The following is a 21,531-nucleotide window of genomic DNA, read 5'->3' as shown; positions in this document are numbered from 1 at the left end:
ACATGAAATTGTATTATCATTTAAATAAATTAAATTATATTACCTAATTAAATATGTTAAATTAAATACTGTAAAAGAATTCTACGGAAGTTTAGAAGGAGAAGGGGGATGGGGCCTTTAAGAACCCAGGCACCTGGTGAGGGGGGCACTTTAGAGTCCAAAGGAGGTGGGGGTGGAGTGGGGTGGGGAGGGCCTTCACCTGGCAGGGAGCAGGCAGCAGGCAGGTCACAGACGCAGTGAGAGGAGACAATGAAAGTCTGAATCTGCGAAGGCGCAAGGCCTCCTGTGAAGGCTCTGACAAGGCCAGCCTCTTACTGGGTCTGTGAACTTGGTCAAGTTCATCTGGCTCTCTGAACCTGTTGTCTCCCCTGTGAAGTCGGGATACGGCCCCACCAGGTATGGCCAGCAGCAATGAAAAGCAATGCACTAGCTGCACAGACGGAGCCAGCCATAGATATGAAACACATAGTGTTGAGCGGGGGGAAGAAAAAAGAAACAGAATTAGGCATAATATCATTTATGGAAATTAGAAACACATTCTCACTCAAAACAACACTACATATTTAACAAGGATAGACATACATATTCAAGGACATACATCAAGTGTATTCTTTCAGGGAAAGAATGAGAATGGGGTCAGGGATGAAGGGAGGAAAAAAGTTTACAATAAAGGGGGCCTTGCCCAGACCAAAGAAAGTGCATCATGAACTGAAGGGGTGAGCTTTTCCATGTCTTGGTGCCTGGGATCCCCCTCCACAAATTATGACCAATTTACAGGGATGTTGCAAAGGCTTCATGGGAGAATCTATGAGGAATGTCTGAACTCAGAGTGGGTACTTATGTAAATCTTTCAAAAATTGGTATCTTTACATGGGTGTTTTGCTATCTTGCTCTTTATTCTTCAAGTTGATTACCTATACATGAGTATTGGCATCAGGAAAACAAAAATGACCACAGCTAGTAAATAGCAGAGCCAGAATTTATCCCAGGGCAGCCTGATTCCTGAGCCAAGGCCGTTTCCCTCCATATTGCAACATGCCCCTTAACCCTTTTACCAATGAAAACTCTTGAGGCTCCGAGGTTTAATAACCTACCTGAGGGCACACAGAAGACAGTGGCTTGGAGCTGAAGGGGTTTCATTCTTGCTCAACATGTTCAGACACAGGGAACTGACTTTATAAGGGGGAATCTCTGGCTTCTTTTAGGATTTTCTCTGTGTTTGATGTTCTGCAAGATGAGCTCCTCTTAAACAGCTAAGACCCATCTTCAAGAAGTCAGTTAGGACCCTCTGGGCCCTGTACCCACAAAATTCAGGCAGCCTCACCAGTTGCAGATAAACCTTTTTTTTAGTATCCTGTTTTCAGTACTTCCAGTCTCTATGAATCTATATTTTTAATCAAAACTGAAAATTTTCCAGCAATTACCTTTTCAAATATTTCTTCTCCATTCTCTCTCTTCTGAGATACCAATTAGTCTTCCACATCTCTTAACCCCTCTTTCATATTTCATTTCCTTGACTTGCTGGACTGAAATTAAAGTGGGGTCTTCTACTCTTGTTCCCAGATCACTAATTCTTCCTTAAGATATGTCTACTCTTCTGTTTGACGCATCCATTGAACTTGTGTTTGCTGTAAGGTCTATTTGGTCCTTAAAATATGCCTTGTCCTTTTGAGAGTCTTTTGTTACTTGATTGTCTTTGCCATTCTATCTTTTATTTCTTTAAATAGTCTATGCACAATTATTTTCTAATCAGGGTCTGATAATCCTAGTCTCTGAAATCCTTGGGAATTCCAATCTGCTGTTCATGGTCTCTGCTGGCTCTCACTCATGGTGCCTCAATTGTTTTTTAAGTGTGTTTGATGAACTTCAATAGTGGGAGTCCTAAGCTGTGATAATCCTGCAGGACTAAATTGCAATGTTTTCCTCCAGACAGCATTTGCAGTAGCTTTTGCTGGGAGCCAGGGGACACTGGGTCCTCGGCTTAAGGCAGAAGTCTCGGGTCAGTTCCCTCCTTTCCCTATAGTTATGCCTACTGTAGAACTGATATCAGCATTTTCTCTCAGGGCCATCTTGAAGGATTTCCTGACTTCTCCGGAGCCCCACAAGCTATTAAATATGGTTTCCTAAGGATCTGGGTGTTTTCAAGGGGGAGAGCCCTTTGACATATCGTTCCATCCTGTGGCTCCTGATATGCGATGGATCCAGAGGAGAGGACTAGACTGGAGTACCACAGGGGTCCAGAGCAGAATGATTGGTTTCCAAGGGCTGGGTCAGTGGAGCAGTGGAGCATGATAATGTAGGGGTGGGGATGTCAAATAAGCAAATTCCCAGACCCACTTCAGGGAGTCTGATCCAATAGGTCTGGGGCAGGACCCATGGATCAGCATGTCAACACTCCCCTCCCGATACATTTCATGTGATTCTGATGCCAACAGCATGAAGTCCACTTTGAGGAACCCTGGGCTGAGGCAATCAAAGGAGGTTTCATGGAGGAAGTAGTTGGGTTTGATCAGGGTCTTAAAGGAGCTTAGTTGGAAAAGGCAGAGAAGAGGACAGGGAATAGACAGACTAGTTTGTCCGGAGTGTAGAGGCCGTCAAGGAGGAGAGGCAGGGATGCAGGAAGGACCCAGATGATAGAAGTCCTGAAATCTCAGGCCTGGGGCTTTGGGCTTTATCCTTGACCTCTAGGGAGCCACTGAAAGCTCTTGGAGGAGGGGAGACAGTGACAAGTGCAAAGCTGGATTTTAGGAAACTCAGACAGCAGGGAGCTGGATGAATTGTGTTCCTACAGTTACCCACTTACTATGGAGAAGAATTAACTAAATCACGCTGTTATTTTAATAGGGTTGTATTTTTTTTTAGAAAGAGGAACAATGACTAGCTAATGCTCAGTGTTCTGGGCTGCCAGCTCCTGGGGCCTAGGGGGAGGGGATGATAGGCTCCCATAGGCCCCACCATCCACCCGGTGAGGCTGCCTGTATTCTGTGGGTACGGGGCCCAGTGGGTCCTAACTGGCTTCCTGGAGATGGGCCATGGCCTCAGACTCAGTGACCCCAGAGGGCGGGCAGCTGACGGGGGACTCCCGATGCCGCACCACAGTGAAGTGCATGATAACTATTAAACTGTGGTAATAGCCCATCGTGCTTATGGAATGATTTACCACCTGCATGCTGCTTTCCCTGACAGTACTGCATTTAATCCCACAACAATCTCAGGTAATGGACTCTCTTCTCCAGATGATAGATGAAGTGCCTGAGACTCAGAGCTTCACTGACTTGCAGAAGCAGTGCTGAGACTTGAACACAGGCCTCCTAGGGGCAGCCCAGAGTTTGGCCATTGTGCTGCTGTGGGTCAAAGAAATGGGGAGGGGGCTTCTCAATTAGGGTGCTGTGGATGAGGGCAGGTGGCAGTGCCAAGGGGGCAGAAGTTCTTTCTAGGTCCTGTCTGTTCATTTGCAAAGACAGAGCTTCTTCAGATTAAAGGTGCTTTTGAAAGGTGTCTGGCCCACCTTGCATCGAAGCTGGGCAGCCCCTGAGCCTCAAGAGCTAAGTGCCCATCCAACCAGGGAGAGAAATGCCACCACATGGGCAGATCCTCCCTGTACCAAACCCCACCTGTCCTATGCCTTCATTTCTCATGGGTAGGAAGTCCTTCCTGAAGTCTGGCTCCAGTTTCTCCAGACATTTCCATCCATGCCCAGCAAAAGCAGGGAGCAATGGTTTCACACATCCCCCGGTAATCTCTGTAGACTCTAGGTCTGGAATCAGAGGCCCTTCATATCCTAGCGTCTTCATTCCCCACCTCGTGCAGAACTGACAGTCGGCTAAACGGGGAGCTTCCCTCAGCCTAGGAGAGGCCTAAGAGGAGGAGCCGGGCCTCCTTCGTCAGACAGGTGACTCCCTGGGACCGGTGACTTCCTGAGGGCAGAGGCAGTGTGTATGAGTTAGGGTTTTCTAGGGAAACAGAATCCATGAGAGATATTTATGAATATAAGATTTATTAAAGTGTTTCACACGACTATGGGTACGCACGAGTCCAAATTCCGTAGGGCAGGCAGCAAACTAGCAACTCCAATGAAGATGTCCAATGAACTCCTCAGGAAACGAACCAGCAACATCGACGAACTCCTCAGGAAATGCTTCGCTGGGCAGCCGAAGAAGAAGTGAAGGTCCTCTATCTGTCTCGCTTAAAAATCTTCAACTGATTGATTGCATTAAATCCAGCCAACTGCATTCTCTCATTGTGGAAGACACTCCCTTCATTAATGTCATCAGTCACAGCTGCAGCCAATTGACTGATGATTTAATAAACCAGCCTGTTGGTTTATTAACCAGCCACAAACGTCCTTGCAGCAATGGTTAGGCCAGTGCTTGCTTGACCAGACAGCTGGGTCCCATCACCTGACCAAGTTGACACATGAACCTAACCATCACACAGTGCATCCCCTCCCCCTACATTGGGAGCTCCCCGAGGGCAGGGGCTCCCCAGCATTCTCCATTTTTTTTCTGATGGGGTAGCTGAGCCAAGGTGAATGGTGGGGAGACTGATCCTTGTCAATAGTGGGGGGCGCAAAGTGATTTTAACTGAGGGCATTTGTGCATTTGAGGGCCTCCCTCCTGCCTGTAGCAGATGGGCCGAGCCCAGGATGGGGCAGAGACCTGGGGGTTGGGAGGCCATCTCTAGGTTATTTCACCCCCAGGTGCACCAGACAGGGGGTCCTGCATGCAGAGACCTGCCTCTCCTGTTTGGGGGTGGAAAGGGGCTCCCCAGCCCAGCAATCCCCTGCCATCGGGTCTGCCCCATGTCCACCGCAAGTGTTGCCTGTGTCCTCAGCTCAGCCACCCAGCAGTGGCTCCCAGCATTTCTTCCTTGGTTTTGGGCAGCTGTGTGGTGTGGTGCCCGCTGGGGCTGTGCAGAGCAGGGCCCTTGGTCTAATCCTCTGTGTGATCGCGAGCCAGTCCATTTGTCTCCCTTGGCACCTGAAGCACGAAGCAGTGATCAGATGCTTGCTCCTCAAAATATGATTCCCTGACCAGTAGTATCACTGGGTGCTAGTTTAAAATGCAGAGTCCCAGGCCCCACTTCAGAATTGCTGAATCAGATTCTGCATTTTAACAAGATCCCAGGTAATTCACATACACATTCAAGTAGGCAAAAACCCTGGATTCCATAGTCTTGAAGTCCCTCCCAACGCCACTGTTAGAAGTTTCCAGAAGTGGCTTCAGGGATTATAATGAAGAAAGCTCCTGGATTTCCCCAACTGGTCTTGGATGATCCTCATTCTGGGTGGGAATAAGGGTGAGCCCTGAACTGGGAAGGAGAAGCACTCTGAGTCCAGGGGTGGGGCCTGGTTCTGAAGGGGCAGGGAGATCCCTCCAACTAATAAAATTCTGGAAGCAAGTGAACTGCCAGGGAGTGGCTGTGTTTTCAGGATCCTGCAGTCCCCTCTCTCCCGGCTGCTCACCATCTGCCTCTCTCTGATGCCAGTGTCTTCCACCACTCATTCCTGACCTTGCTCCCACTTTGGCAGCCCAGGGCCAGGCAGATGGGCAGATCAGGGCCTTCTGCCTGGCCACAAGGAGACCCAGATGGCTGGAGATGTTACCCGCCCCCTGGGCCAGCTCAGAGTGCCCCAGCCTCCTATGGCAGCTAAGGAGGCTGAGATGTGTGTAGGGGGTGGGGGGTGGGGGTGGGGTGGATCTGGGCCTCTTGGAGGAGAAGCCACGGTACCCCCTCCCTAACAGGCCGTGAACAGCTGAATCCTCACCCCAAACCACCAAGCTAGCTCTGTACACCCCAGTCTCCAGCTCACACAGGAAACCAAGCTCCAGAAATCTCAGGCTCAAAGGTTTGCCTCTGCTCTCCCAGGAGAAATACAGAACTGGGTGAGACACCTCCACTCATGGCCTCCATTGTCTCCTGAGTTACCACTGTCCTTCCAGTTCTGTTTGTCTGCCCTTCCTGGGACCCACGGGAGCCAGTGACATGTGCAGTAAGAGAGGTGCCCTTTCTGTAGGCAGGCAGATGTATGTCTCACGAGCAGAAGGGTGGGAAGGCAGGATCCCTCCCAGATCCCCTTCCACTCCTCACCAACTCCCCCAACAAGCACATACTGAGCTCCTACTCTGCACCCAGCCCTCTGCTGGGCTCCTCAGACAGGTAAGACTGGGCTTCAGGCTGAAATCCAGTAGACAGGACAAACTGAAGAAGAAAGTTAAACATCAATGCAAGATGACTGGAGAAAAACTAAATATTCATAAATAGTGTGATGGTAACATAAAGCAGGGCACACCCATGTTCCTGTTATCTATTGCTGTGTAACAAACCACCCCCAAAACTTAATGGCTTACCTCGGCAGGTGATCTCACTGCCCTCCCCCCATGTGGGACCTGACTCCCAGGGGTGTAAATCTCCCTGGCAACGCAGGATATGACTCCCGGGGATGAATCTGTACCTGGCATCGTGGGATTGAGAACATCTTCGTGACCAAAAGGGGGATGCGAAATGAAACGAAATAAAGTTTCAGTGGCTGAGAGATTTCAAATGGAGTCGAGAGGTCACTCTGGTGGACATTATGCACTATATAGATAACACCTCTTAGATTTTAATGTATTGGAATAGCTGGAAGTAAATACCTGAAACTACCAAACTCCAACCCAGTAGCCTTGACACTTGAAGACAACTGTATAACAATGTAGCTTACAAGGGGTGACAGTGTGATTGTGAAAACCTTGTGGATCCCACTCCCTTTATCTAGTGTATGGATGAATGAGTAGAAAAATGGAGACAAAAACTAAATGAAAAATAGGGTGGGATGGGGGGGATGATTTGGGTGTTCTTTTTTATTTTTATTTTTTATTCTTATTCTGGTTCTTTCTGGTATAAGGAAAATGTTCAAAAATAGATTGGGGGAGGCGGGGCAAGATGGAAGACTGGTGAGCTGTATGTTTTAGTTACTCCTCCAGGAAAGTAGGTAGAAAGCCAGGAACTGCATGGACTGGACACCACAGAGCAATCTGTCTTTGGGCATACTTCATACAACACTCATGAAAATGTCGAACTGCTGAGATCGGCGAAATCTGTAAGTTTTTGCGGCCAGGGGACCCGTGCCCCTCCCTGCCAGGCTCAGTCCCGTGGGAGGAGGGGCTGTCAGCTCCGGGAAGGAGAAGGGAGAACTGCAGTGGCTGCTCTTATCGGAAACTCATTCTACTGATCCAGACTCCAACCATAGATAGACAGAGACCAGACACCAGAGAATCTGTGAGCAGCCAGCCCAGCAGAGAGGAGACAGGCATAGAAAAAAAAAAACAACACGAAAAACTCCAAAATAAAAGCAGAGGATTTTTAGAGTTCTGGTGAACACAGAAAGGGGAAGGGCGGAGCTCAGGCCCTAAGGCGCATATGCAAATCCCAAAGAAAAGCCGATCTCTCTGCCCTGTGGACCTTTCCTTAATGGCCCTGGTTGCTTTGTCTCTTAGCATTTCAATAACCCATTAGATCTCTGAGGAGGACCCTTTTTTTTTTTTTTTTTTTTTTTTTTTAATCCTTTTTTCTTTTTCTAAAACAATTACTCTAAGAAGCCCAATACAGAAAGCTTCAAAGACTTTCAATTTGGGCACGTCAAGTCAAGAGCAGAACTAAGAGAGCTCTGAGACAAAAGGCAATAATTCAGTGGCTGAGAAAATTCACTAAACACCACAACTTCCCAAGAAAACGGGGGTGTCCGCTCACAGCCACCATCCTGGTGGACAGGAAACACTCCTGCCCATCGCCAGCCCCATAGCCCAGAGCTGCCCCAGACAACCCAGTGTGACGGAAGGGCTTCAAATAACAGGCACACACCACAAAACTGGGCGTGGACATTAGCCTTCCCTGCAACCTCAGCTGATTGTCCCAGAGCTGGGAAGGTGGAGCAGTGTGAATTAACAAAGCCCCATTCAGCCATCATTTGAGCAGACTGGGAGCCTCCCTACACAGCCCAGCAGCCCAGAACTGCCCTGAGGGGATGGCACTCACCTGTGACATAGCACAGTCATCCCTCAACAGAGGACCCGGGGTGCACAGCCTGGAAGAGGGGCCCACTTGCAAGTCTCAGGAGCCATACGCCAATACCAAGGACTTGTGGGTCAGTGGCAGAGACAAACTGTGGCAGGACTGAACTGAAGGATTAGACTATTGCACCAGCTTTAAAACTCTAGGATCACCAGGGAGATTTGATTGTTAGGGCCACCCCCCCTCCCCGACTGCCCAGAAACACGCCCCACATACAGGGCAGGCAACACCAACTACACACGCAAGCTTGGTACACCAATTGGGCCCCACAAGACTCACTCCCCCACTCACCAAAAAGGCTAAGCAGGGGAGAACTGGCTTGTGGAGAACAGGTGGCTCGTGGACGCCACCTGCTGGTTAGTTAGAGAAAGTGTACTCCACGAAGCTGTAGATCTGATAAATTAGAGATAAGGACTTCAATAGGTCTACAACCCCTAAAAGAACCCTATCAAGTTCAGCAAATGCCACGAGGCCAAAAACAACAGAAAATTATAAAGCATATGAAAAAACCAGACGATATGGATAACCCAAGCCCAAGCACCCAAATCAAAAGACCAGAAGAGACACAGCACCTAGAGCAGCTACTCAAAGAACTAAAGATGAACAATGAGACCATAGTACGGGATATGAAGGAAATCAAGAAGACTCTAGAAGAGCATAAAGAAGACATTGCAAGACTAAATAAAAAAATGGATGATCTTAAGGAAATTAAAGAAACTGTTGACCAAATTAAAAAGATTCTGGACACTCATAGTACAAGACTAGAGGAAGTTGAACAACGAATCAGTGACCTGAAAGATGACAGAATGGAAAATGAAAGCATAAAAGAAAGAATGGGGAAAAAAATTGAAAAAATCAAAATGGACCTCAGGGATATGATAGATAATATGAAACGTCCAAATATAAGACTCATTGGTGTCCCAGAAGGGGAAGAAAAGGGTAAAGGTCTAGGAAGAGTATTCAAAGAAATTGTTGGGGAAAACTTCCCAAATCTTCTAAACAACATAAATACACAAATCATAAATGTTCAGCGAACTCCAAATAGAATAAATCCAAATAAACCCACTCCAAGACATATACTGATCACACTGTCAAACACAGAAGAGAAGGAGCAAGTTCTGAAAGCAGCAAGAGAAAAGCAATTCACCACATACAAAGGAAACAGCATAAGACTAAGTAGTGACTACTCAACAGCCACCATGGAGGCGAGAAGGCAGTGGCACGATATATTTAAAATTCTGAGTGAGAAAAATTTCCAGCCAAGAATACTTTATCCAGCAAAGCTCTCCTTCAAATTTGAGGGAGAGCTTAAATTTTTCACAGACAAACAAATGCTGAGAGAATTTGCTAACAAGAGACCTGCCCTACTGGAGATACTAAAGGGAGCCCTACAGACAGAGAAACAAAGACAGGACAGAGAGACTTGGAGAAAGGTTCAGTACTAAAGAGATTCGGTATGGGTACAATAAAGGATATTAATAGAGAGAGGGGAAAAATATGGCAAACATAAACCAAAGGATAAGATGGCTGATTCAAGAAATGCCTTCACGGTTATAACGTTGAATGTAAATGGATTAAACTCCCCAATTAAAAGATACAGATTCGCAGAATGGATCAAAAAAAATGAACCATCAATATGTTGCATACAAGAGACTCATCTTAGACATAGGGACACAAAGAAACTGAAAGTGAAAGGATGGAAAAAAATATTTCATGCAAGCTACAGCCAAAAGAAAGCAGGTGTAGCAATATTAATCTCAGATAAAATAGACTTCAAATGCAGGGATGTTTTGAGAGACAAAGAAGGCCACTACATACTAATAAAAGGGGCAATTCAGCAAGAAGAAATAACAATCGTAAATGTCTATGCACCCAATCAAGGTGCCACAAAATACATGAGAGAAACACTGGCAAAACTAAAGGAAGCAATTGATGTTTCCACAATAATTGTGGGAGACTTCAACACATCACTCTCTCCTATAGATAGATCAACCAGACAGAAGACCAATAAGGAAATTGAAAACCTAAACAATCTGATAAATGAATTAGATTGAACAGACATATACAGGACATTACATCCCAAGTCACCAGGATACACATACTTTTATGTGTATCCTGGTGATTTAGCAGCATTATTCACAATTGCCAAGAGATGGAAACAACCCAAATGTCCTTCAACAGATGAGTGGATAAATAAAATGTGGTATATACACACGATGGAATACTACACGGCAGTAAGAAGGAACGATCTCGTGAAACATATGACAACATGGATGAACCTTGAAGACATAATGCTGAGTGAAATAAGCCAGGCACAAAAAGAGAAATATTATATGCTACCACTAATGTGAACTTTCAAAAAATGTAAAACAAATGGTTTATAATGTAGAATGTAGGGGAACTAGCAGTAGAGAGTAATTAAGGAAGGGGGAACAATAATCCAAGAAGAACAGATAAGCTTTTTAACGTTCTGGGGATGCCCAGAAATGACTATGGTCTGTTAATTTCTGATGGATATAGTAGGAACAAGTTCACAGAAATGTTGCTATATTATGTAACTTTCTTGGGGTAAAGTAGGAACATGTTGGAAGTTAAGCAGTTATCTTAGGTTATCTTAGGTTAGTTGTCTTTTTCTTACTCCCTTGTTATGGTCTCTTTGAAATGTTCTTTTATTGTATGTTTGTTTTCTTTTTAACTTTTTTTTTTCATACAGTTGATTTAAAAAAGAAGGGAAAGTTAAAAAAAAAAAAAAGAAAGAAAGAAAAACAAGGAAAAAAAAATGATGTAGTGCCCCCTTGAGGAGCCTGTGGAGAATGCAGGGGTATTCGCCTACCCCACCTCCATGGTTGCTAACATGACCACAGACATAGGGGACTGGTGGTTTGATGGGTTGAGCCCTCTACCATAAGTTTTACCCTTGGGAAGACGGTTGCTGCAAAGGAGAGGCTAGGCCTCCCTATATTTGTGCCTAAGAGTCTCCTCCTGAATGCCTCTTTGTTGCTCAGATGTGGCCCTCTCTCTCTGGCTAAGCCAACTTGAAAGGTGAAATCACTGCCCTCCCCCCTACGTGGGATCAGACACCCAGGGGAGTGAATCTCCCTGGCAACGTGGAATATGACTCCCGGGGAGGAATGTAGACCTGGCATTGTGGGACGGAGAACATCTTCTTGACCAAAAGGGGGATGTGAAAGGAAATGAAATAAGCTTCAGTGGCAGAGAGATTCCAAAACGAGCCGAGAAGTCACTCTGGTGGGCACTCTTACGCACACTTTAGACAACCCTTTTTAGGTTCTAAAGAATTGGGGTAGCTGGTGGTGGATACCTGAAACTATCAAACTACAACCCAGAACCCATGAATCTCGAAGACAGATGTATAAAAATGTAGCTTATGAGGGGTGACAATGGGATTGGGAAAGCCATAAGGACCACACTCCACTTTGTCTAGTTTATGGATGGATGAGTAGAAAAATAGGGGAAGGAAACAAACAGACAAAGGTACCCAGTGTTCTTTTTTACTTCAATTGCTCTTTTTCACTCTAATTATTATTCTTGTTATTTTTGTGTGTGTGCTAATGAAGGTGTCAGGGATTGATTTAGGTGATGAATGTACAACTATGTAATGGTACTGTAAAAAATGGAAAGTACGATTTGTTTTGTATGACTGCGTGGTATGTGAATATATCTCAATAAAATGAGTAAAAAAAAATAGATTGGGGTGATGAATGCACAACTATATGATGGTACTGTGAACAGCTGATTGTATACCATGGATGATTGTATGGTATGTGAATATATCTCAATAAAACTGAATTTAAAAAAAACTTAATGGCTTAACACCACAACAATCATTTGTTTTGCCCACAAACCTGCAGTTCGGGCTGCGCTCATCAAGGCAGCTAGTCTCTGCTCCATGTGGCATCAGTGGGGACAGCCCAATCGCCGGATGATTCCCTAGGAGGTGGCTCACCCGCACAGCTGGCAACTGGTGCTGGCTGTTGGCTGGGAGCTCAGCTGGGGCTGTGAACCAGGGCCCTCGGTTCCTCTTTCCATGAGCCTCTGCGTGGCGGCCTGGGCTCCCTTGGAGCATGGTGGCTGGGTTCCAAGAGCAAGCCCTCCCAGAGAACAAGGTGGAATTTTTACAACCTCAGCTCAGAATCACGTAGCATTTATTGGTTGAAGCAGTCACAGAGGTTGGCCCAGTTTCAAGGGGAGGGGACACAGGGTCCCCTTATTGATGGTGGAGTGGCAACGTTCTGCAAGAGCTGATGGGATGGCAAGGACTATGGTCGCCATCTCCGGAAAATGCCATCTGCCACGATCCATAATGAGGAACACCAGGCCATCATTAAGAGATTTTTAAATATATATTGTTAAATGAAAAAAAAAAAAAACAAGTTACTAAACATTTGTGTAAAAGAGAGATGTGTGTGTATATTTATGACAGAAAAAAAAACACAACACTGAAATGATATTCACACAAATGTTAGCAATAATTTTCCCTCTGTGATTTTTACTTTGTTTTTGTATTCATATGCATTACCTAACATTTTTTTTCTGCAGTGGGCATGCATTATTTTCCTAATTAGAAAAACAATACAAGCTATTTCTATGTTGAAAACAAATGACAACACAAGGGACACAATTAAGAATTAAATGGTATGAAACAAGTAGAGGGTCCTAAACAGAAGGAAATAGGTCTCTTTAATGCCAAACTTTCAAAGTCTTTGATACTCTAATGTGTGCTGGGAATCTACAGGGAAATTCAGGGAATAAAACATTGCCCAATCGTATTCGACCAAGAAGGAGTGTGAGCAATGTGTGTGTGTATGTGTACGTGTAGGGTGTGCGAATGTGCTGGGTGTGTATTTCTAGGTTTGTGCGTATGATGTGTGTGTGTGTTTATATAGGTATGTGCCTGTGTGTGCTTGCTAACATGGGTATGTGTGTGTTGTGTGTGTGTGTGTGTGTGTGTGTGTGTGTGTGTGTGTGTGTGTTAGCATCTCAGGGGATCTGTCAGTAGTGTGGGATTTGTGTAGCATGGTCCAGACAAAAGTGTTCCTGAGCTGTGCAGAGGAAGAGGGTATATTTTCCCCACCTGAGTGCCCCTCACCCTCTGTTCCTGCCTCATCTTACCTCTACCAGTGGCCTTACACCCTTTCTCCTCCCTGCTCATGTGCAGCCCCAGCCGGTCACTCACGCAGGTGGTAGGAGGGATTTCCTTCTCCTCTCCCCCATGCTCCCTCATGCCTTCTCTTGAGCCTTTGAGAAAAGCTGTAGGAATTCAGTGGGGAAGGTAAGGGAGAAAGGAGTTACACAGGTAAGGCAGGAGAAGCCAGATCGGGAAGGAGAGGCGGAGGGTGCTTCCCAGGGTGGGTGGGAAGTTTGATAGAAGGCATCCAAATCCCCTTCCAATGGACACATTCCATGATGAGCTAAGTACTTACAGGGCTTATTTAGGGCTTAGTGCTTAGTGCTTAGACAGGGCCCAGTGGCTCATGGGCATTAATGCTTGTTGTTATGTTATTACTCTTCATCCCCAGCCCTCATAAGTACGCACACACATCACGCACCACTACACCACTTGGATCGTAACCACTTTATTATGGACTCCGGGAAAAAAGAAGTCAACACACAAAGGATTAGACTGTGCCTCTTCTCTCCCTAGAGGAATCCCCACACATTTACACATAGAGACATGCACAAGAAGGTTCCCAGCAACACTATTTGTAAAAAACAAAACAAATGGAAAGCAAATAAAATGTCCATCAATAGAAGAATGAATAAATCGTGGCCCATCCTACAGTGGAATACCGTACAGCCATAAGAATGAATGAACTAGGTCTGCACACAGAACACGAATCAATCTCACAGCACAATATTAAGAGAAAAATAAATAGCAGAAGAAATACATTCAATGTGATATTTATATACCGTGTGAGGTGTAGGGGTATATATACATACCATGTAAGGGTTGGAGTGAACATATAAAGAAAGTTAAAGGACACATTCAGGTCAATGGTTACCTCCCAGGGGTAAAGTGGAGGGGGAAGGATGGGGGTGAAATAGAGGGGGCATCAGTTGTGCTGCTAATATTACTAGTTACCTATTGCTGAGTATCAAATAAGCACAAAATGTAGCAGCTTAAAACAACACCCATTTCTTATCTCAGTTTCTGTGGGTTCCAGGCCTGGCTTAGCTGGGTTCTTTGTCTCAAGGTTTCTCTGGGGCTGCAATCACGGTGTCAGTTGGGCTACAGACAACTCAAGACATGACCAAGGAAGGAGCCACTTCCACGTCAGTTGTTGTTGACAGGATTCAGTTCCTTGGGGATTGTTGGATGGTGAGCCAGTTACTCCAGGCCTGCTGGCTGGGGTTACCCTCGGTTCCTTGTCACCTGGGTCTCTCTGGCATGGTGACCTGCTTCATCAGGGAGCACACATGGAGAAGACAACTGAGTCCACTAGCAAGGCAGAAGTCACATTCCTTGTAAACAAATCATGGAAGTGACATCCCCTAAAAGCCACCACATTCTAATGGTTAGAAGCAAGCCACTCAAAGGAGGGGATTAGACAGGTCCATGAGCGCAGGAAGTGGGGACCACTGGGGGTCACCTTAGAAGTCTGCCACCCAACTAATGTCTTGTCTGAAAGCTCAGAGGTGGGTATTTGCATATAAGTATTTACACTGTTTTACGTGTCTAAATATTTTGCAATAAAATTCTTTATTTTATTTTAACATACAGTAAAATTGACTTTTTTGGTGTACAGTTCTATTTTTTTTAGCATAGATACAGGTTCATGTAATCACCACCACAATGAGGATTTGAAGAAGTTCCATCATTCCCAAGACTTCCTCAATTTTGTCCCTTTGTAGTCACACTCTCCCTCCAACCCTAAACCCCAATCTCCTTTGCTATAGTTTGGCCTTTTCTAGAATGTCTTGAATATTACATAAAATATAACCTTTTGAGACTGGCTGCAGCTCACCATACACCTTTGAGGTTCATCATATTGTTTCACGTACCAAGAGTTCATTGCTTGTTATTGCTGAGCAGTATTTATCGAATGGATGTACTAGGGTTTTTTTATCCACTCACCTGTTGTAGGTCATTGAAGTTGTTTTCAGTTCTGTACTGCTGTGAATAGAGCTTCTGTAGACATTTGGATATACGTTTTTGTCTGTGAAGAAATGACATAGTAAACATGCTAGCTGGAAATAAAATTGGTAAGGAAAATTGTGAAGTTGATAGAAATGAAAGGCTGAAATTTGCACAAAAGCACTCCATGTAAGCCATGGAGGCAAGTGCAAAAACCTGTGTCCATCGTGTCCATTGTGCCTTGGAGGAACATGAACTAGTGTACATGCCTAGAAGTGAATTTGCTGGGTCATAGGGTAAATGCATGTTTAACTTTAAAAAAATATTGTCCAACTGTCATCTAGAGAGACTATACCATTTTTCATCCTACCAGCAATGGCTCAGAGTTCCAGTTGCTCTGCATCCTTGCTTGCATTTGGTATTGTCAGTACTTGCTCACACACACACACACACAATCACACACACATGCACACATTAGCCATTCTAGTAAGTATATAATGCATCTCATGGTTTTAATTTGCATTTCCCTAATGGCTAATGATGTTGAGCATCTTTTCACATGCTTTCTTGCCATCCATATATCCTCTTTGGTGAAGTATCTGTTTAAGGTTTTTGCTCATTTTTTAAAATTGGATTGCTTGGTTTTTATTGTTGAGTTTTGAGAGCTCTTTATATATTCTAGATGCATGTTCTTTGTGGTATACGTGATTTTCAAATATTTTCTCCAAGTTTGTACTTGGTCTTTTCATTCTCCTAACAGTGCTTTTTGAAGAACAAAAGTTTTTAATTTTGATTGATATACTCCAATTTATATACTTTTTTCTTTTATGGATCAGACTTTTGGTATCATAACTAAGAACTCTTTGCCTAATTCTAGGTTATGAAGATTTTTCTCCTCTGCTTTCTTCTAAAAGCTTTACATTTTTATGTTTTACGTTTAGATCTAGGATCCATTTGAGATAATTTTTGTATATCATATATGTTTTAAATTGAGGTTAATCTTTTGCATATGAATCTCCTACTATGACAAAACCATTTATCGAGAAGACTATTCTTTCTCCATTGAATTGCCTTTGCACATTTGTTAAGAATCAATTGGCCAGTGGCACTGCGGCACTGTGCACACGCGCGGCAGCTGTCCTGGAGCAGGGTTGAGAGCCAGATGGGCGGCCAGCTGGGCTTGGAACTGAGTGGTCAGTATAGACAAAGACGTGTTGACCATCCTTAAGCTCCTCATCACTGGCGAAAGTAGGGTGGGCAAGTCCAGCCTGATCTTGAGGTTCACAGATGATCCTTTTGCTCTAGAAGTTGCAGCAACAATAGGTGTTGACTTTAAGGTGAAAGTCTAGCAGATGGAAATAAGGCTAAGCTTGCAATATGGAATAATGCTGATGAAGAGCGGTTCAGAACATTAACTTCCAGCTATCACAGAGGTGCACAGGGTGTTATATTAGTTTATGATGTCACAAGAAGAGACACCTTTCTTAAACTGGATAATTGGTTAAATGAATTGAAACATACTGCACAAGAAATGACATAGTAAAAATGCTAGTTGGAAATAAAATTGGTAAGGAAAATCGTGAAGTTGATAGAAATGAAAGGCTGAAATTTGCACAGAAGCACTCCATGTAAACCATGGAGGCAAGTGCGAAAACCTGTGTCCATTGTGTCCATTGTGCCTTGGAGGAACTTGTTGAAAAGGTCATTCAGACCCCTGAACTGTGGGAAAGTGAGAACCAGAAAAAAGGAGTAAAACCATCACGCAGAGAAGAAGGCCAAGGAGGAGGTGCCTGTGGTGTTATTGTTCTGTGTTACAAACTCTGGGAAATTCTGTCTCTTGCACATTTGATCAGATAGTGACATCTTTCTGTATGTAAACTCTAGCTGCTATTTTAGGGACCTTGCAGTTTGCACATATTTGTTTTGTATCATGGCAGTAAATATTTGCAAGAAATCCCACTCACCAGCTTTCCCAGGTAAAATGTTATGGTAACCATGTACAACTTGCAGTCTACAGTTTTTTTATGTAATATAAAATAGGTGTACCTTTATAAGTACATTTGCTTTTATGAATTACATTTATCATGTAATTTTTAAAAATCTATCCATCTAGGATATGTTGATACAAGGTCTGCTTTGATCTCCTCTTTGCTCAAATCCTCCTGTCAATTACTGAATTACTTGGTATGTATTGCTCCTAGAAACACTGGGAGGTGTACATGTATTATCCAACTGGTGAACTCCAGGAATAACAAAGAGCATGATTCCACAGCTTTTCTAGGATGTGCACTGACAGATTCTCTTTTAGTACTAAGCAAAATTCTCACTACAGAATGTAGCCCAGGTCACTTATAAGTAAATCTCTGTTTTGATGATGCTTCTAAACTAGCATTGATATCCTAAGCAGTTTGGTCTTACTTTTTAATTTACTTCACTGAGTAACTTGGTTGCTTACTTGGAATTTTAAATTCTGTGGTACATACATTCTTCGCATAGCCTGTTGGGATTTGCAGTATTTGACAGAATGGCAGTAAGATATTCCCCAATCTTAGTTTCACAAGCACATGAATAATGTGTTTATCGTAACTCATACAGTACTTACCACTTAGCAAACCAATACTTTTTTTCATAAATCTTGGTAGTGTTTGTCCAAGTACTTCAATTGTAGCTTGTTTAATGTTTATGAAGTCCTGTATCTTAAGACTTTGTAAACGGCTAGTTATTATTCAAAAAACTATTTCTGCATTTTGAGGGGTGGAAGTAGAAACACCAAATGGCAATTTGAGAAAGGCTTATTGCTTCCAGATTCTGATACATGTGGGAAAATACTGTTGCAATGAAAATCTTGATCATTTACTGTAACAACTAACCAACAGTTTATCAAAACAATTTGTACAGACTAATAAATCTCCGCAGTAAAAAAAAGAAATCAATTGGCCATATCTATTGAGTCTACTCCCAGACTCTCCATTCTGTTCTTTTGATCTACATGTCTATTCCTTTATGAATATGTCCTGTCTTTATTATTACAGCTTTATAGTAAATTAGGTAGTATGGGTCCTCTAACATTGTTCTTCTTTTTAAAAATTGTTTTGGCCATTCCAGTTCCTTTGCCTTTCTAAATTTTAGAATCAGCATGTCTGTATCTATGAAATATTCTTCTGGGATTTTGGTTAAATTGCATTAAACCTATATAGATCAATTTGGGAGAACTGCCATCTTAACTGTATTGAATCTTCCAATCCATGAACATGGTACGTCTCTTCATTTATTTGGATCTTCTCTCATTTCTTTCATCAGCATTTTGAAGTTTTCAACATATAGACCCTGCAGTTTGTTACACTTTTATCTAAGCATTTCCTTTGTGGGGGTGGGAGTGGGGGTGGCTATTGTAAATGGTACCAGTTTTTTAAAAATTCAGTTTCTGATTTTTGTTGCTAGTGTTGTAAATACAATCAATTTTTGAATGTCAGCCTTGTATCCTGTGATCTTGCTAAACTTACTTATTAGCTCTAGAAGCATTTTTGTGGATTCCATGGGATTTTCTACAGAGATAACATATCACCTGCAAATAGGGACAACTTTATTTCTTCTTCTCTGATATGTATGCTGTTTATTTCTTCTGTTTGCCTTAATGTGCTGGCTAAGACTTCCAGTACAATGCTGAAAAGTAGTCGTGAGAATGGGCATCCTTATTTTTTGCCCAATTTTATGGAAAAGTATTGTCTTTGACCATTAAGTATGATGTTTACTATAGGTTTTTTTTTGTAGATGCCCTTTATAAACTTAAGGGAATTCCATTTTATTTCCAGGTTTCTGAGTGTTTTTTTAAAATGTAAATGGAAGTTAAATTTTTTCAAATGCTTTTTCTGCATTAATTGATATAAGTATGTGGCCTGTTAATATGATGGATTACATTGAGTATTGAATGTTGAAAGGGTCTGACATTCCTGGGACCACTTGGTCATGGTGTATTATGTTGTTTGTATATCTCTGTATTTAATTTTCTAGTTTTTGTTTCTATGTTCATAAGGGATATTGTTCTGTTGGTTCCTTCTACTGTCTTCATTGGTTTTGATATTCGGGTAATGCTAGCCTCATAAAAGGAGTTTCAATGTGTTCTCTTTTATTTTTTGGAAGGGATGGTGTAGCATTTCTCTTTAAATATTTGGTAGAATTTACCAGCGAAAACATCCAGGCCATGGGATTGATTTTTTTGGAAGGTTTTAAATGCCAAATTCAATTTGTTTAATAAATACAGGATTATTCTGATTATCTATTTTTTTTTTTTTTGGTTGTTTGTGACTTTTAAGGACTTAGTTTATTTCATCTTAGTAGGGTCATCAAACTTTCCCTGCAAAAAGAGAGAGAGAAAATACTGTAGCTCTTTCAGGTCATACATTCTCTGTTGCAACTATTTGACTCTGCTATTGCAATGCAAAAGTAGCCATAGCCAATACATAAATGAGTGAGTGTGGCTGTACAAAAGTCCAATAAAACTTTATTTATGCAAACAGGTGCCGGGCCAGATTTGATCCATGGGGCAAAACTTGCTGAGCCCAAGTATATGTTGTTAAATTTGTGGATGCAGAGTTGTTTGCAGTATTCTCTTATTATCATTTTAATGTAGATTCTTAAAGGCTGTGGTAAGCTGTTTAGGCTCAGATCCAGGCATGCACAGCTCAGAGGTGACCCCAGACGTTCACACACAACTTTATGGGATTACTCTCTTGAGTTCCCTCCTTTCTTTCCACAATCCACTTGACACATGCCACCTCCCTGGGGCCTCCTTTCCCAGACCTCCAGACAGAAATCTGGGGCTTTATTTTCCCCACTCTGCCACATTCTTTCCACAACTGCCTCTGTGTCAGGGACTAACAGTGGGAGGATAAAAAGAAAGAAAGAAGAAGATGGCAGACTGGTGAGCTGTATGTTTTAGTTACTCCTCCAGGAAAGTAGGTAAAAAGCCAGGAACTGCGTGGACTGGACACCACAGAGCAATCTGTCTTTGGGCATACTTCATACAACACTCATGAAAACGTGGAACTGCTGAGATCAGCGAAATCTGTAAGTTTTTGCGGCCAGGGGACCCGCGCCCCTCCCTGCCAGGCTCAGTCCCGGGGAAGGAGGGGCTGTCAGCTCCGGGAAGGAGAAGGGAGAATTGCAGTGGCTGCTCTTATCGGAAACTCATTCTACTGATTCAAACTCCAACCATAGATAGACTGAGACCAGACACCAGAGACTCTGAGAGCAGCCAGCCCAGCAGAGAGGAGACAGGCATAGAAAAAAAACAACACGAAAACTCCAAAATAAAAGCAGAGGATTTTTGGAGTTCTGGTGAACACAGAAAGGGGAAGGGCGGAGATCAGGCCTTGAGGCGCATATGCAAATCCCGAAGCAAAGCTGATCTCTCTGCCCTGTGCACCTTTCCTTAATGGCCCTGGTTGCTTTGTCTATTAGCATTTCAATAACCCATTAGATCTCTGAGGAGGGCCGTTTTTTTTTTTTTTTTTTTTTTTTAAATCCTTTTTGCTTTTTCTAAAACAATTACTCTAAGAAGCTCAATACAGAAAGCTTCAAAGAATTGAAATTTGGGCACGTCAAGTCAAGAGCAGAACTAAGAGAGCTCTGAGACAAAAGGCAATAATCCAGTGGCTGAGAAAATTCACTAAACAACACAACTTCCCAAGAAAAGGGGGGTGTCCGCTCACAGCCACCATCCTGGTGGACAGGAAACACTCCTGCCCATCGCCAGCCCCATAGCCCAGAGCTGCCCCAGACAACCCAGTGTGACGGAAGTGCTTCAAATAACAGGCACACACCACAAAACTGGGCATGGACATTAGCCTTCCCTGCAACCTCAGATGAATGTCCCAGAGCTGGGAAGGGGGAGCAGTGTGAATTAACAGAGCCCCATTCAGCCATCATTTGAGCAGACTGGGAGCCTCCCAACACAGCCCAGCAGCCCAGAACTGCCCTGGGGGGACGGCACTCACCTGTGACATAGCACAGTCATCCATCAACAGAGGACCCGGGGTGCACAGCCTGGAAGAGGGGCCCACTTGCAAGTCTCAGGAGCCATACGCCAATACCAAGGACTTGTGGGTCAGTGTCAGAGACAAATGTGGCAGGACTGAACTGAAGGATTAGACTATTGCAGCAGCTTTAAAACTCTAGGATCATCAGGGAGATTTGATTGTTAGGGCCACCCCCCCTCCCCGACTGCCCAGAAACACGCCCCACATACAGGGCAGGCAACACCAACTACACACGCAAGCTTGGTACACCAATTGGGCCCCACAAGACTCACTCCCCCACTCACCAAAAAGGCTAAGCAGGGGAGATCTGGCTTGTGGAGAACAGGTGGCTCGTGGACGCCACCT

The 21,531-nt window shown here is 43.7% G+C and overlaps 1 pseudogene; it reads left to right on the top strand.

Annotated features, from left to right (window-relative positions):
* Window positions 1-3,032: 3,032 nt before the first annotated feature.
* On the top strand, window positions 3,033-19,226 carry LOC119540701 (annotated as a pseudogene).
* Window positions 19,227-21,531: the final 2,305 nt, after the last annotated feature.

Source organism: Choloepus didactylus, chromosome 7, assembly GCF_015220235.1.
Source record: "Choloepus didactylus isolate mChoDid1 chromosome 7, mChoDid1.pri, whole genome shotgun sequence".
Lineage (NCBI taxonomy): Eukaryota > Metazoa > Chordata > Mammalia > Pilosa > Megalonychidae > Choloepus > Choloepus didactylus.
The sequence above is the reverse complement of the archived record's forward strand: the minus strand, read 5'-3'. Positions and strand labels throughout refer to the sequence as shown.